Raw genomic sequence first — 16,048 nt, forward strand, 5'->3', positions numbered from 1 at the left:
ATTTAGGTGCAGTAAAGTCACCAAGCATTCTCCTTGCATTATTGTTGTTGGGGTCGGCTGCCATCTCCTTTACTTGTTCGAAATTTTCAATAAGGTTGTCTCTGGATTGTTGTAATTTAGCTTCTCTTAGTTTTCTTTTCAGAGTCCTTTCAGGTTCTGGATCAGCTTCAACAAGAATGCCTTTTTCTTTGTCCCTGCTCATAGGAAAGAGAAGAGAAAAAGAAAAGAAGAGGAATCCTCTATGTCACAGTAAAGAGATTCCTTATTGTTAGTAGAAGAAGAGAAGAAGAAAAATTCGAACACAGATAGAAGAGGGGGTTCGAATTTGGTGAGTGATGTGAGGAAGAGATGTTAGTAGATGAATAAATAAATAGAATAAGATGAGAGAGGGAGAGGATTTTCGAAATTAATTTTTTTGAAAAAGAGTTAGTGATTTTCAAAAATAGTTTTTGAAAAAGGTTAGTAGTTTTCAAAAATTAAGATTTAAAAATTGAAATAATTAGTTAATTAAAAAGAAATTTTGAAAAAGAGGGAGATATTTTCGAAAATTGGAGAGAGAGAGAGTTAGTTAGGTAGTTTTGAAAAAGATAAGAAACAAACAAAAAGTTAGTTAGTTAGTTGAAACAAATTTTGAAAAGATAAGAAGTTAGGAAGTTTAGAAAAAGTATTTTGAAATCAAATTTTTGAAAAAGATAAGATAAGAAGATATTTTTGAAAAGATATGATAGAAATTAGTTTTTGAAAAAGATTTGAATTTTAAAATCACAATTAATGACTTGATTCACAAGAAATCATAAGATATGATTCTAGAACTTAAAGTTTGAATCTTTCTTAACAAGCAAGTAACAAACTTGAAATTTTTGAATCAAAACATTAATTGTTATTGTTATTTTCAAAAATTTGATATAAAAATAAGAAAAAGATTTTTGAAAAATATTTTTGGAATTTTTGAAAATAACTAAGAAATTTGAAAAAGATTTGATTTTTGAAAAAGATTTTGAGAAAGATAAGATTTTTAAATTGAAACTTTGATTTGACTCATAAAAAAAATCAACTTGATTTTTAAAAATTTTTGAAAAAGTCAAATCTAATTTTCGAAATTTATGAGAGAAAAGAGGGAAAGATATATATTTTTTTTATTTTTGAATTTTTATGATGAGAGAGAAAAACAAGAAAAATGATGCAATGCATGAAAGTTATGGATCAAAACAATGAATGCATGCAAGAATGCTATGAATGTCAAGATGAACACCAAGAACACTATGAAGATCATGATGAACATCAAGAACACATTTTTGAAAAATTTTTAATGCAAAGAAAACATGCAAGACACCAAACTTAGAATTCTTTAATGCTTAGACATAAAGAATTCAGGAATGCATATGAAAAACAAGAAAAGACACAAAACATGCAAATGCAAAGATCAAACAAGAAGACTTACCAAGAACAACTTGAAGATCATGAAGAACACTATGAATGCATGAATTTTCGAAAAATGCAAAATGGATATGCAATTGACACCAAACTTATAACATGACACATGACTCAAACAAGAAACATGAAAAATATTTTTGATTTTATGATTTTTTTTTGTATTTTCTTTTAATTTTTTCGAAAATCATTTTAAAAAAAGAAAAATAAGGATTCCAAAATTTTTAATATGAATTCCAGGAATCTTATGCTCTTTAGTCTAAAGCTCCAATCAAAGGGTCAGGCATGGCTTAATAGCCAGCCAAGCTTTAGTATGTAATCCAGACATGACACGCCTAACATGCCCTACAGTCGTGGCTTTACAGCCAACCAGGCTTTAACATGCTTTATGAAACACTAGAATTCATTCTTAAAAATTCTGAAGAAAAATATATTTTTGAAAACATTTTTATTTTAAAATTTTTTTTCGAAAAAAAGGAAAAATTTTTGAAAAATTTTTGAAAATAAAACAAAAAGAAAATTACCTAATCTGAGCAACAAGATGAACCGTCAGTTGTCCAAACTCGAACAATCCCCGGCAACGGCGCCAAAAACATGGTGGACGAAATTGTGATTATACTTTGATTATGTAAAATTCATTGCTCTTTCTTTCCCTGGCAATGGCACCAAAAACATGATGCCAATACCATGGTTCACAACTTCGCACAACTAACCAGCAAGTGCACTGGGTCGTCCAAGTAATACCTTACGTGAGTAAGGGTCGAATCCCACAGAGATTGTTGGTATGAAGCAAGCTATGGTTAACTTGTAAATCTCAGTCAGGCGGATATAAAATAGTAATAGGGTTTTCGAAATTAATTAATAAAATAAGGATAGAAATACTTATGTAAATCATTGGTGAAAATTTCAGATAAGCGTGTAGAGATGCTTTCGTTCCTCTGAACCTCTGCTTTCCTGCTGTCTTCATCCAATCCATCTTACTCCTTTCTATGGCTGGCTTTATGTAAGGATGTCACCGGTGCCAATGGCTACTTTCGATCTCTCTCGGTTAAATGGTCCAAATGCTCTGTCACAGCACGGCTAATCGTCTGGAGGCCTCACCCTTGTCGTTGGTTGCATCCTATTCCTCTCTGTGAAAATGGTTCGATGCGCTGTCACTGCATGGCTAATCATCTTGGAGGTTCTCGATCATACTGGAATAGGATTTACTATCCTTTTGCGTCTGTCACTACACCCAGCACTCACGAGTTTTGAGTTCGTCACAGTCATTCAATCCTAGAGTCCTACTCGGAATACCACGGACAAGGTTTAGACTTTCCGGACTCTCATGAATGCCGCCATCAATCTAGCTTATACCACGAAGATTCTGATTAAGAGATCTAAGAGATACTCATTCAATCTAATGTAGAACGGAAGTGGTTGTCAGGCACGCGTTCATAGGGAATGATGATGATTTTCACGTTCATCACATTCAGGTTGAAGTGCGAATGAATATCTTAGAAGCGAAATAAGATGAATTGAATAGGAAAACAGTAGTACTTTGCATTAATCTTTGAGGAACAGCAGAGCTCCACACCTTAATCTATGAAGTGTAGAAACTCTACCATTGAAAATACATAAGTGAAAGGTCCAGGCATGACCGAGAGGCCAGCCCCCAAAACGTGATCAATAGTCTCCTAAGATGAACAATGGATTAAAACTGAGACCAAAGATGTCTAATACAATAGTAAAAAGTCCTATTTATAATAAACTAGCCACTAGGGTTTACAGAAGTAAGTAATTGATGCATAAATCCACTTCCGGGGCCCACTTGGTGTGTGCTTGGGCTGAGCTTGAATGTTACACGTGCAGAGGCTCTTTCTGGAGTTGAACGCCAGCTTTTGTGCCATTTTGGGCGTTGAACTCCACTTTGCAACTTGTTTCTGGCGCTGGACGCCAGAATTGGGCAGAGAGCTGGTGTTGAACGCCAGTTTGCGTCATCTAAACTTGGGCAAAGTATGAAATATTATATATTGCTGGAAAGCCCTGGATGTCTACTTTCCAACGCAATTAGAAGCGCGCCATTTCGAGTTCTGTAGCTCCAGAAAATCCACTTTGAGTGCTGGGAGGTCAGAATCCAACAGCATCAGCAGTCCTTCTTCAACCTCTGAATCTGATTTTTGCTCAAGTCCCTCAATTTCAGCCAGAAAATACTTGAAATCACAGAAAAACACACAAACTCATAGTAAAGTCCAGAAATGTGAATTTAACATAAAAACTAATGAAAACATCCCTAAAAGTAACTAGATCCTACTAAAAACATACTAAAAACAATGTCAAAAAGCGTATAAATTATCCGCTCATCAATTACAGAGGTGACAAATGAGATGAGGGAAGGCTAACCTTGCCGAGGTAGAGGACTTGTCCTGCACCTTATAGATTTCTTGGGATATAACCTCATGAACTTCTACTTCCTCTCCAATCATGATGCTATGAATCATGATGGCCCGGTCTATAGTAGCTTCGGACCGGTTGCTAGTGAGAATGATTGAACGTTGGATAAACTCCAACCATCCCCTAGCCACGGGCTTGAGGTCATGCCTTCTTAGTTAAACCGGCTTCCCTCTTGAATCTCTCTTCCATTGAGCGCCCTCTTCACATATGTCCATGAGGACTTGGTCCAACCTTTGATCAAAGTTGACCCTTCTAGTGTAGGGGTGTGCATCTCCTTGCATTATAGGCAAGTTGAATGCCAACCTTACATTTTCCAGACTAAAATCTAAGTAATTCCCCCGAACCATTGTAAGCCAATTCTTAGGGTCCGGGTTCACACTTTGATCATGGTTCTTGGTGATCCATGCATTGGCATAGAACTCTTGAACCATTAAGATTCTGACTTGTTGAATGGGGTTGGTGATAACTTCCCAACCTCTTCTTTGGATCTCATGTCGGATCTCCAGATATTCGCTCTTTTTGAGTTTGAAAGGGACCTCGGGGGTCACCTTCTTCATGGCCACAACTTCATAGAAGTGTTCTTGATGCACCCTTGAGAGGAATCTCTCCATCTCCCATGACTCGGAGGTGGAAGCTTTTGCCTTCCCTTTCCTCTTTCTAGAGGTTTCTCCGGCCTTAGGTGCCATAAATGGTTATGAAAAAACAAAAAGCAACGCTTTTACCACACCAAACTTAGAAGGTTTGCTCGTCCTCGAGCAAAAGAAGAAAGAGAAGAGTAGAAGAAGAAGAAAAATAGAGGAGATGGAGGAGGCTTTGTGGTTCGGCCAAGGGGGAGAAGTGGTGTTGAGGTTGTGTGAAAATGAAGGAGTGAAGATGGGTTTATATAGGAGTTGAGAGGGGTGTAGGGTTCGGCTAGTATGGGTGGGTTTGGGAGGGAAAGTGGTTTGAATTTGGATGGTGAGGTAGGTGGGGTTTTATGAAGGATGGATGTGAGTGGTGGAGAGAATGGTGGGATTTGATAGGTGAGGGGTTTTTGGGGAAGAGGTATTGAGGTGATTGGTGAATGGGTGAAGAAGAGAGAGAGTGGTGGGGTAGGTGGGGATCCTGTGGGGTCCACAGATCCTGAGGTGTCAAGGATAGCTCATCCCTGCACCGAGTGACGTGCAAAAACGCCCTTTCTGCCAATTCTGGCGTTAAATGCCGAGCTGCTGCCCTTTTCTGGCATTTAATGCCAGCTCCTTGCCCATTCCTGGCGTTAAACGCCAGTCTGGTGCCCCTTTCTGGCGTTAAACGCCCAGAATAGTGCCAGACTGGGCGTTAAACGCCCATTTGCTGGCCTTACTGGCATTTAAACGCCAGCAAGCTTTTCCTCCAGGGTGTGCTATTTTTTCTCTGTTTTTCATTCTGTTTTTGCTTTTTCAATTGTTTTTGTGACTTCACATGATCATCAACCTACAGAAAATATAAAATAACAATGGAAAATAGATAGATATAACATTGGGTTACCTCCCAACAAGTGCTTCTTTAATGTCAGTAGCTTGATAGCGGGCTCTCATGGAGCCTCACAGATGTTCAGAGCAATGTTGGAACCTCCCAACACCAAACTTAGAGTTTGAATGTGGGGGTTCAACACCAAACTTAGAGTTTGGTTGTGGCCTCCCAACACCAAACTTAGAGTTTGACTGTGGGGGCTCTGTTTGACTCTGTATTGAGAGAAGCTCTTCATGCTTCCTCTCCATGGTTACAGAGGGATATCCTTGAGCTTTAAACACAAGGCAGTCTTCATTCACTTGAATGATCAATTCTCCTCTGTCAACATCAATCACAGCTTTTGCTGTGGCTAGGAAGGGTCTGCCAAGGATGATAGATTCATCCATGCACTTCCCAGTCTCTAGGACTATGAAATCAACAGGGATGTAGTGGTCTCCAACCTTTACCAAGACATCCTCTACAAGTCCATAAGCTTGTTTTCTTGAATTGTCTGCCATCTCTAGTGAGATTCTTGCAGCTTGTACCTCAAGGATCCCTAGCTTCTCCATTACAGAGAGAGGCATGAGGTTTACACTTGACCCTAGGTCACACAAAGCCTTCTCAAAGGTCATGGTGCCTATGGTACAAGGTATTGAGAACTTCCCAGGATCCTGTCTCTTTTGAGGTAGTCTCTGCCTAGTCAAGTCATCCAGTTCTTTGGTGAGCAAAGGGGGTTCATCCTCCCAAGTCTCATTACCAAATAACTTGTCATTTAGCTTCATGATTGTTCCACGGTACTTAGCAACTTGCTCTTCAATAACATTTTCATCCTCTTCAGAGGAAGAATACTCTTCAGAGCTCATGAATGGCAGAAGTAAATCCAATGGAATCTCTATGATCTCATTATGAGCCTCAGATTCCCATGGTTCCTCATTAGGGAACTCATTGGAGGCCAGTGGACGTCCATTGAAGTCTTCCTCAGTGGCGATCACTGTCTCTTCCTCCTCTCCAAATTTGGCCATGTTGATTGTGTTTATGGCCTTGCACTCTCCTTTTGGGTTCTCTTCTGTATTGCTTGGAAGAGTACTATGAGGGAGTTCAGTAATTTTCTTGCTCAGCTGACCCATTTGTGCCTCTAAATTTCTAATGGAGGACCTTGTTTCAGTCATGAAACTCTGAGTGGTTTTAATTAGATCAGAGACCATGGTTGCTAAGTCAGAGTGGTTCTGCTTAGAGTTCTCTGTCTGCTGCTGAGAAGATGATGGAAAAGGCTTGCCATTGCTAAACCTATTTCTTCCACCATTGTTGTTGTTGAAGCCTTGTTGAGGCTTCTGTTGGTCCTTCCATGAGAGATTTGGATGGTTTCTCCATGAAGGATTGTAGGTATTTCCATAGGGTTCACCCATGTAATTCACCTCTTCCATTGATGGGTTCTCAAGATCATAGGCTTCTTCTTCAGATGAAGCGTCCTTAGTACTACCTGGTGCAGTTTGCATTCCAGACAGACTTTGAGAAATCATATTGACTTGCTGAGTCAATATTTTGTTCTGAGCCAATATGGTATTCAGAGTATCAATCTTAAGAACTCCTTTCTTCTGACTTGTCCCATTATTCACAGGATTCCTCTTAGAAGTGTACATGAATTGGTTATTTGCAACCATTTCAATGAGTTCCTGAGCTTCTGCAGGCGTCTTCTTCAGATGAAGAGATCCTCCAGCAGAGCTGTCCAATGACATCTTGGACAGTTTAGACAAACCATCATAGAAGATACCTATGATGCTCCATTCAAAAAGCATGTCAGAAGGACACTTTCTGATCAATTGTTTGTATCTTTCCCAAGCTTCATAGAGGGATTCACCTTCCTTCTGTCTGAAGGTTTTGACTTCCACTCTAAGCTTACTCAATTTTTGAGGTGGAAAGAACTTTGCCAAGAAGGCATTGACTAGCTTTTCCCAAGAGTTCAGGCTTTCCTTAGGTTGTGAATCCAACCATATCCTAGCTCTGTCTCTTACAGCAAAAGGGAATAGCATAAGTCTATAGACCTCAGGGTCAACTCCATTGGTCTTGACAGTGTCACAGATTTGCAAGAATTCAGCTAAAAACTAATGAGGATCTTCTAATAGAAGTCCATGAAACTTGCAGTTCTGTTGCATCAGAGAAACTAATTGAGGCTTAAGCTCAAAGTTGTTTGCTCCAATGGCAGGGATTGATATGCTTCTCCCATAGAAGTCGGGAGTAGGTGCAGTAAAGTCTCCAAGCACCTTCCTTGCATTGTTGGCATTGTTGTTGTTTTCGGCTGCCATATCTTCTTCTAGTTTGAAGATTTCTGTTAGGTCCTCTTTAGAGAGTTGTGCCTTAGCTTCTCTTAGCTTTCGCTTCAAGGTCCTTTCAGGTTCAGGGTCAGCCTCAACAAGAATGCCTTTGTCTTTGCTCGTGCTCATATGAAAGAGAAGAGAACAAGAAAGTATGGAATTCTCTATGTCACAGTATAGAGATTCCTTGAGGTGTCAGAGGAAAAGAAGAATAGAAGGAGGAGGTAGAAGAATTTGAACTTATCAAGAGAGATAAAATTCTAATTATTGATAATGGAGGAGTGTTAGTCCTTAAATAGAAGGATGTGAGAAGAGGGGAAGAATTTTCAAAAATAAATTAAAAGATTTTGAAATAATTTTGAAAAATTGAAGAATGATTTTCGAAAATTAGAGTTGGGAAAGAGATAAAGTGATTTTTGAAAAAGATTTTGAAATTAGAAATAAAAAATATATGATTGAAAATTTAATTTTGAAAAAGATGTGATTAAGAAGATATGATTGAAAAGTTATGGTTTCAAAAAGATATGATTGAAAAACAATTTTAAAAAGATTTGATTTTTAAAATTAATGACTTGGCTAACAAGAAAAGATATGATTCAAACATTAAACCTTTCTTAACAGAAGAGGCAACATACTTGAAATTCTTGAATCAAATCATTAATTGTTATCAAGTATTTTTGAAAATGGAAAGAAATTGATTTTGAAAATATATGATTGAAAAGATATAATTTGAAAAAGATTTGATTTTGAAAAATTTTGAAAACTTAAAAAAAATGTGCATTAAAAACAAAATCTTCCCTCTTGTGTCATCCTGGCGTTTAACGCCCAAAATTCTACCCTTTTGGGCGTTAAACGCCTAGCCAGGTACCCTGTCTGGCGTTTAAACGCCAGTTTTCCTTCTTCACTGGGCGTTTTGAACGCCCAGCTTTTTCTGTGTGATTCCTCTGCTGTATGTTCTAAGTCTTCAATTCTCTGTATTATTGACTAGAAAAGACACAACTTTTTGAAAAAAATTTTGAATTTTTAATGATGAGAAATGATCAAAATGCAACTAAACATGAAAACTAAATTCAAATAAACAATGCATGCAAGACACCAAACTTAGAAGTTTGTATACTAAGGACTATAACAATATGAAAATGCATGTGAAGAACAACAAAACACACAAGACAAGAGAATTTAAAGATTAGAGCAAGGAAATCATCAAGAACTTCTTGAAGATCAATGAAGAACATAATGCATGTAACTTTTGAAAATTAGAAGAATAAAGACATGCAATTGACACCAAACTTAAAATGAGACACTAGACTCAAACAAGAAACATAAAATATTTTTGATTTTATGATTTTACAAAATTTTTTGTGGTTTTTTTTTCGAAAATTGAGTGGAAAAGAAAAAATAAGGGTTCAAAATTCTTAATGAGAATTCCAGGAATCATTGCAATGCTAGTCTAAGACTCCGATCCAGGAATTAGACATGGCTTCACAGCCAGCCAAGCTTTCAAAGAAAGCTTCGGTCCAAAACACTAGACATGGCCAATCGCCAGCCAAGCTTTAGCAGATCATTGCTCTCAACAGCAAAATTGATAGAAATCAACAAGCTCTTGTGATGATAAGTTGAAACCTCGGTCCAAAAGATTAGATATGGCTTCTCAGCCAGCCAGACTTCAACAAATCATCATGAAACTCTAGAATTCATTCTTAAAAACTCTGAAGAACAAAATAGAAAATCTTTTTGTATTTTTGAAAAATTTTTTTCCAAAAATAAAAAGGAAAAGTACCTAATCTAAGCAACAAGATGAACCGTCAGTTGTCCAAACTCGAACAATCCCCGACAACGGCGCCAAAAAACTTGGTGCACGAAATTGTGATCATCAATGGCGCCATCAACATAGTACGCTCAATTGTAATATCAACTCTTTATCACAACTTCGCACAACTAACCAGCAAGTGCACTGGGTCGTCCAAGTAATAAACCTTACGCGAGTAAGGGTCGATCCCACGGAGATTGTTGGTATGAAGCAAGCTTTGGTCATCTTGTAAATCTCAGTCAGGCGGATTCAAATGGTTATGGAGGATGAATGATTAAAAGATAAATAAAACATAAAATAAAGATAGAGATACTTATGTAATTCATTGGTGAGAATTTCAGATAAGCGTATGAAGATGCTTTGTCCCTCCCGTCTCTCTACTTTCCTACTGTCTTTATCCAATCCTTCTTACTCATTTCCATGGCAAGCTGTATATTGGGCATCACCGTTGTCAGTGGCTACAATCCTGTCCTCTCAGTGAAAATGTTCAACGCACTCTGTCACAGCACGGCTATTCATCTGTCGGTTCTCGATCATGTCGGAATAGAATCCAGTGATTCTTTTGCGTCTGTCACTAACGCCCCACAATCACGAGTTTGAAGCTCGTCACAGTCATTCAATCCTTGAATCCTACTCAGAATACCACAGACAAGATTTAGACCTTCCAGATTCTCAAGAATGCCGCCATCAATTCTAGCTTATACCACGAAGATTATGATTAAGGAATCCAAGAGATAAACACTCAATCGAAAGTAGAACGGAGGTGGTTGTCAGGCACACGTTCATAGGTGAAAATGATGATGAGTGTCACGGATCATCACATTCATCAAGTTGAAGAACAAGTGATATCTTAGAACAAGAACAAGCTGAATTGAATAGAAGAACAATAGTAATTGCATTGATACTCGAGGTACAGCAGAGTTCCACACCTTAATCTATGGTGTGTAGAAACTCCACCGTTGAAAATACATAAGAACAAGGTCTAGGCATAGCCATGAGGCCAGCCCCAAAACATGATCTAAGGTAGCATAGAACTACTCAAAGATTCCTCTTCGATTCTTTTAATACAATAGCAAAAGGTCCTATTTATAGAGAACTAGTAGCTTAGGGTTTACAAAAATGAGTAAATGACGTAAATATCCATTTCCGGGCCCACTTGGTGTGTGCTTGGGCTGAGCATTGAAGCATTTTCGTGTAGAGACTTTTTCTGGAGTTAAACGCCAGCTTTTGTACTAGTTTGGGCATTTAACTCCCACTTTGGTGCCAGTTCCGGCGTTTAACGCTGGGAATTCTTGAGCTGATTTTGAACGCCAGTTTGGGCCATCAAATCTCGGGAAAAGTATGAACTATTTTATATTGCTGGAAAGCCAGGATGTCTACTTTCCAACGCAATTTAGAGCGTGCCAATTGAGCTTCTGCAGCTCCAGAAAATCCACTTTGAGTGCAGGGAGGTCAGAATCCAACAGCATCTGCAGTCCTTTTCAGCCTCTGAATCAGATTTTTGCTCAGGTCCCTCAATTTCAGCCAGAAAATACCTGAAATCACAGAAAAACACACAAACTCATAGTAAAGTCCAGAAAAGTGAATTTTAAATAAAAACTAATAAAAATATAATAAAAACTAACTAAAACATGCTAAAAATATATTAAAAATAATGCCAAAAAGCGTATAAATTATCCGCTCATCAACCACCCAAGAGATGTCTTGTGTGTCCTTAGCACTTGAATTAGTACTTTCTCTTCCTGTGGATTTATAGCAGAGCTTATGATCACCGGAAAAGTATCACCCTCTCCCAGAAATGCATATTTCAAGGATGGTGGTAATGGTTTGAGCTCGGGTTTAGGAGGTTTCTCCTCTTCCTGAGGAATTTTCAGAAGTTCTTTTATTTCCTCTGATTCCTCCAGATCAGGCTGAACATCTTTAAAGATGTCCTCTAGCTCTGATTTGAGACTTTCAGTCATATTAATCTCTTCTACTAAAGAGTCAATAATATCAGTGCTCATACAGTCATTTGATATGTCTGGATGCTGCATAGCTTTGACAGCATTTAACTTGAACTCATCCTCATTGACTCTCAAGGTCACTTCCCCTTTTTGTACATCAATAAGAGTTCGTCCAGTTGCTAGGAAAGGTCTTCCTAGAATGAGAGTTGCACTCTTGCTCTCCTCCATTTCCAGCACTACAAAGTCAGTGGGAAAGGCAAATGGCCCAACCTTTACAATCATGTCCTCAATTATGCCTGATGGATATTTAATGGAGCCATCAGCAAGTTGAAGACATATCCGGGTTGGTTTGACTTCTTCAGTCAAGACAAGCTTTCTGATAGTAGATCCAGGTATTAGGTTGATACTTACGCCAAGGTCACATAGAGCTGTCTGGGTACAAGTACCCTCTAATGTGCATGGTATCATAAAGCTTCCTGGATCTTTAAGCTTCTCTGGTAAGCTTTTCAGAATGACTGCACTTTATTCTTCAGTGAGAAAAACTTTTTCAGTTTCTCTCCAATCCTTCTTATGACTTAAGATATCTTTCATGAACTTAGCATAAGAAGGTATTTGCTCAAGTGCCTCTGCAAACGGGATCTTTATCTCAAGAGTCTTGAGATAGTCTGCAAAGAGGGCAAATTGTTTATCCTGTTCCGCTTGGCGGAGTTTCTGAGGATAAGGCATCTTGGCTTTATATTCTTCAACCTTAGTTGCTGCAAGTTTATTCTCTACAGAGGTGGTTGGAGAAGCCTTCTTAGAGGGGTTACTATCAGCACTTGCAGGTGTCTGATCCCTCATTGGCGTTTGAACGCCAGGATTGGGTGCTGGATGGGCATTTAACACCAGCTTCCCACCCTTTTCTAGCGTTTGAACGCCAGAACTGGGCAAGGAATGGGTGTTCAACGCCAAATTTTCTCCCTTTTCTGGCATTTGAACCCCAGAAGTGGGCATCCACTGGGCGTTTGACACCAATCTTTCACCCTTTTCTGGCGTTTGAACGCCAGAATTATTCCTCTCTGGGCTCTTGCTGTCCTCAGAGGGATTTTAGGCAGTGGTTTGGTCATCCTCTGTCAGTTGTTCTTTTCTTGACTTTCTGCTACTTTGAGCTGATTTATTCAATGTCTTCCCGCTCCTTAGTTGAATAGCTTGGCATTCTTCTATTATCTGTTTAGATAGCTGCTGTCTTGTCTGATTCAATTGTGCTTCCATATTCTTGTTAGCATTTTTAGTGTCTTGGAGTATCTCTTTAAATTTTGCTAATTGTTTTGTCACAAGGAGTAATTGCTGATTAAGTTCAACAATCTGTTATTGAGGATTAGGATCAGTAGTTACTGCTATAGCCTCTTCTTTTATGGGGGACTCACTGCTTGAGTACAGATGTTGATTTCTAGCAACCGTATCTATGAGTTCCTGAGCCTCTTCAATCATTTTTCTCATGTGTATAGATCCACCAGCTGAGTAGTCTAGAGACATTTGAGCTCTTTCTGTAAGCCCATAGTAGAAGATGTCTAACTGTACCCACTCTGAAAATATTTCAGAGGGGCATTTCCTTAGCATCCCTCTGCACCTCTCCCAGGCATTATAAAGGGATTCATGATCCTCTTGTTTAAAGCCTTGGATGTCCAGCCTTAGCTGTGTCATCCTTTTTGGAGGGTAAAATTGATTCAGGAATTTGTCTGATAAGTGTCTCCATGTTTTTATGCTTGCCGTGGGTTGGTTATTTAACCACCTCTTAGCTTGATCTTTTACAGAAAATGGAAACAGTAATAATCTGTAGACATCCTGATCCACTTCTTTATCACGTACTGTGTCATCAATTTGTAAAAACTACGCTAGAAACTCAGTAGGTTCTTCCTGTGGAAGACCAGAATACTGGTAATTTTGCTGTACCATGATCATGAGCTGAGGATTTAGCTCAAAACTGCTTACTTTGATGGGAGGTATACAGATGCTACTCCCATATGCAGCTGTGATGGGGTTAGCATATGATCCCAGAGTCCTTCTGGACTGTTCATTTCCACTTATGTCCATGATGGAGAAAAGGAAATTGATATGAATTGCAATTAGATTAAATTTTTAAATTTTTTTAATTTTATTTAATTAAAAGTAACCGAAAATAAAACCAAATAAATGGAAGACAAAATAAAACTTTCAAAAATTAGAAGAAAATAAAATAAAAGCAAATTGAAAACTAAATTAATTAATTAATTAAAAAGATTTTGGAAAAAAAATGCTTAGTTAATTTCGAAATATGAAAGAGAAAAGTAGTTAGGTGATTTTTTTGAAAAAGATATGATTGAAAATTAATTTGAAAAAGATATGATTGAGAAGATATGATTGCAATTTATAAAAAAAAAGTTATGATTGAAACAATTAAAAAGATTTGATTTTTGAAAAAGATTTGAAAAGATTAATATATTGAAATTAGAATTTTGACTTGACTAAAAAAAAGATATGATTTTGAAAATCTTTGACTAATTTAATGCAAAATTTTTAAATTTATGAGTAAAATAAGGAAAAGATATTTTTTTAATTTTTGAATTTTAATGAGGAAAGAGAAAAACAACAAAATGACACTAAACTTAGAAATTTTAGATCAAAACAAAGAGAACAAACAAGAAAACTTTGAATGTCAAGATGAACACCAAGAACACTTTGAAGATCAAGATGAACACCAAGAACAAATTTTTGAAAAATTTTTAAGTAAATAAAAGCACAAAAACACACCAAACTTAAACCTTTTAGAAAATCAAACACAAATTTTCGAAAATTTAAAGGAAAACACAAAGAAGACACCAAACTTAGAATTTTTAAAGATCAAGAAAGAGCTAAGAACATGCAAATTCGAAAAATTAAAAGAAAATAAAAGCATGCAATTGATACCAAACTTAAAATATGAAACTAACTTAAATAAAAGACTCAAATTTAGTGACTCTAAACCAACAAAAATAAATTATTCCTAATCTAAGCAACAAGTTAAACCGTCAGTTGTCCAAACTCGAACAATCCCCGGCAACGGCGCCAAAAACTTGGTGCACGAAATCACAATCACACTTTTGCAATTCCGCACAACTAACCAGCAAGTGCACTGGGTCGTCCAAGTAATACCTTACGTGAGTAAGGGTCGATCCCACAGAGATTGTCGGCTTGAAGCAAGCTATGGTTATCTTGTAACTCTTAGTTAGGATATCAATAATTCTTAGATTTAATTGTAAAAAGTAAAAGAACATGAAATAAATACTTGTTATGCAGTAATGGAGAACAACTTGATGTTTTGGAGATGCTCTGTCTTCTGAATTTCTGCTTTTCTACTGTCTTCTTCTTCATGCACGCAAGGTTCCTTCCATGGCAAGCTATATGTTGGTGGATCACCGTTGTCAATGGCTACCATCCGTCCTCTTAGTGAAAATGGTCCAAATGCACTGTCACCGTACGGGTAATCATCTGTCGGTTCTCACTCTTGCTGGAATAGGATCCATTGATCCTTTTGCGTTTGTCACTACGCCCAGCACTTGTGAGTTTGAAGCTCGTCACAGTCATCCTATCCCAGATCCTACTCAAAATACCACAGACAAGGTTTAGACGTTCCGGATCTCAAGAATGCTGCTAATTGATTCTAGCTTATACCACGAAGACTCTGATCTGAACCAGGAGGCTAAGAGATAAGCACTCAGTCTAAGGTAGAACGGAGGTGGTTGTCAGGCATGTGTTCATAGGTTGAGAATGGTGATGAGCGTCACAGATCATCACATTCATCAAATTGAAGTACGAGTGAATATCTTAGAATGGAAGCAAGCGTGATTGAATGGAAAACAATAGTAATTGCATTAATTCATCAAAACACAGCAGAGCTCCTCACCCCCAACCATGGGGTTTAGAGACTCATGCTGTAGAAGATACAATATGAAACGTGTAGAGTGTCATGAGGTACAAGATGAATCACTAAAAGTAGTTTTTATAATAAACTAGTGACCTAGGATTACAGAAAATGAGTAAGCTAGAATAGTTAGTGTAAAAATCCACTTCCGGGGTCCACTTGGTGTGTGCTTGGGCTGAGCATTGAAGCTTTCACGTGTAGAGACCTTTCTTGGAGTTAAATGCCAGCTTTTGTGCCAGTTTGGGCGTTTAACTCTAGCTTTCATGCCAGTTCTGGCGTTTTGACGCCAGAATTTCTATGCTGACCTGGAACGCCGGTTTGGGCCATCAAATCTCAGGCAAAGTATGGACTATTATATATTGCTGGAAAGCCAGGATGTCTACTTTCCAACGCAATTCAGAGCGTGCCAATTTGGCTTCTGTAGCTCCAGAAAATGCACTTCGAGTGCAGGGAGGTCAGAATCCAACAGCATCTGCAGTCCTTTTTCAGCCTCTGAATCAGATTTTTGCTCAGGTCCCTCAATTTCAGCCAGAAAATACCTGAAATCACAGAAAAGCACACAAACTCATAGTAAAGTCCAAAAATGTGATTTTTGAATAAAAACTAATAAAAACATAATAAAAACTATCTAAAATATACTAAAAACATACTAAAAACAATGCCAAAAAGCGTATTAATTATCCGCTCATCAATCAACAATTGAATCTTCCCCCATTGGACTTAAAGAAGA

The 16,048-nt window shown here is 37.8% G+C and overlaps 1 non-coding gene across 1 annotated transcript; it reads left to right on the top strand.

Moving 5' to 3' along the window:
- Positions 1-7,124: 7,124 nt before the first annotated feature.
- LOC148563939 (small nucleolar RNA R71) lies at positions 7,125-7,232 on the top strand. Its single transcript, XR_015884517.1, has one exon. It is a non-coding gene; the product is annotated as a small nucleolar RNA R71 (small nucleolar RNA).
- The last annotated feature ends 8,816 nt before the right edge of the window (positions 7,233-16,048 follow it).

Source organism: Arachis ipaensis, chromosome B5, assembly GCF_059453495.1.
Source record: "Arachis ipaensis isolate K30076 ecotype BB chromosome B5, ASM5945349v1, whole genome shotgun sequence".
NCBI lineage: Eukaryota > Viridiplantae > Streptophyta > Magnoliopsida > Fabales > Fabaceae > Arachis > Arachis ipaensis.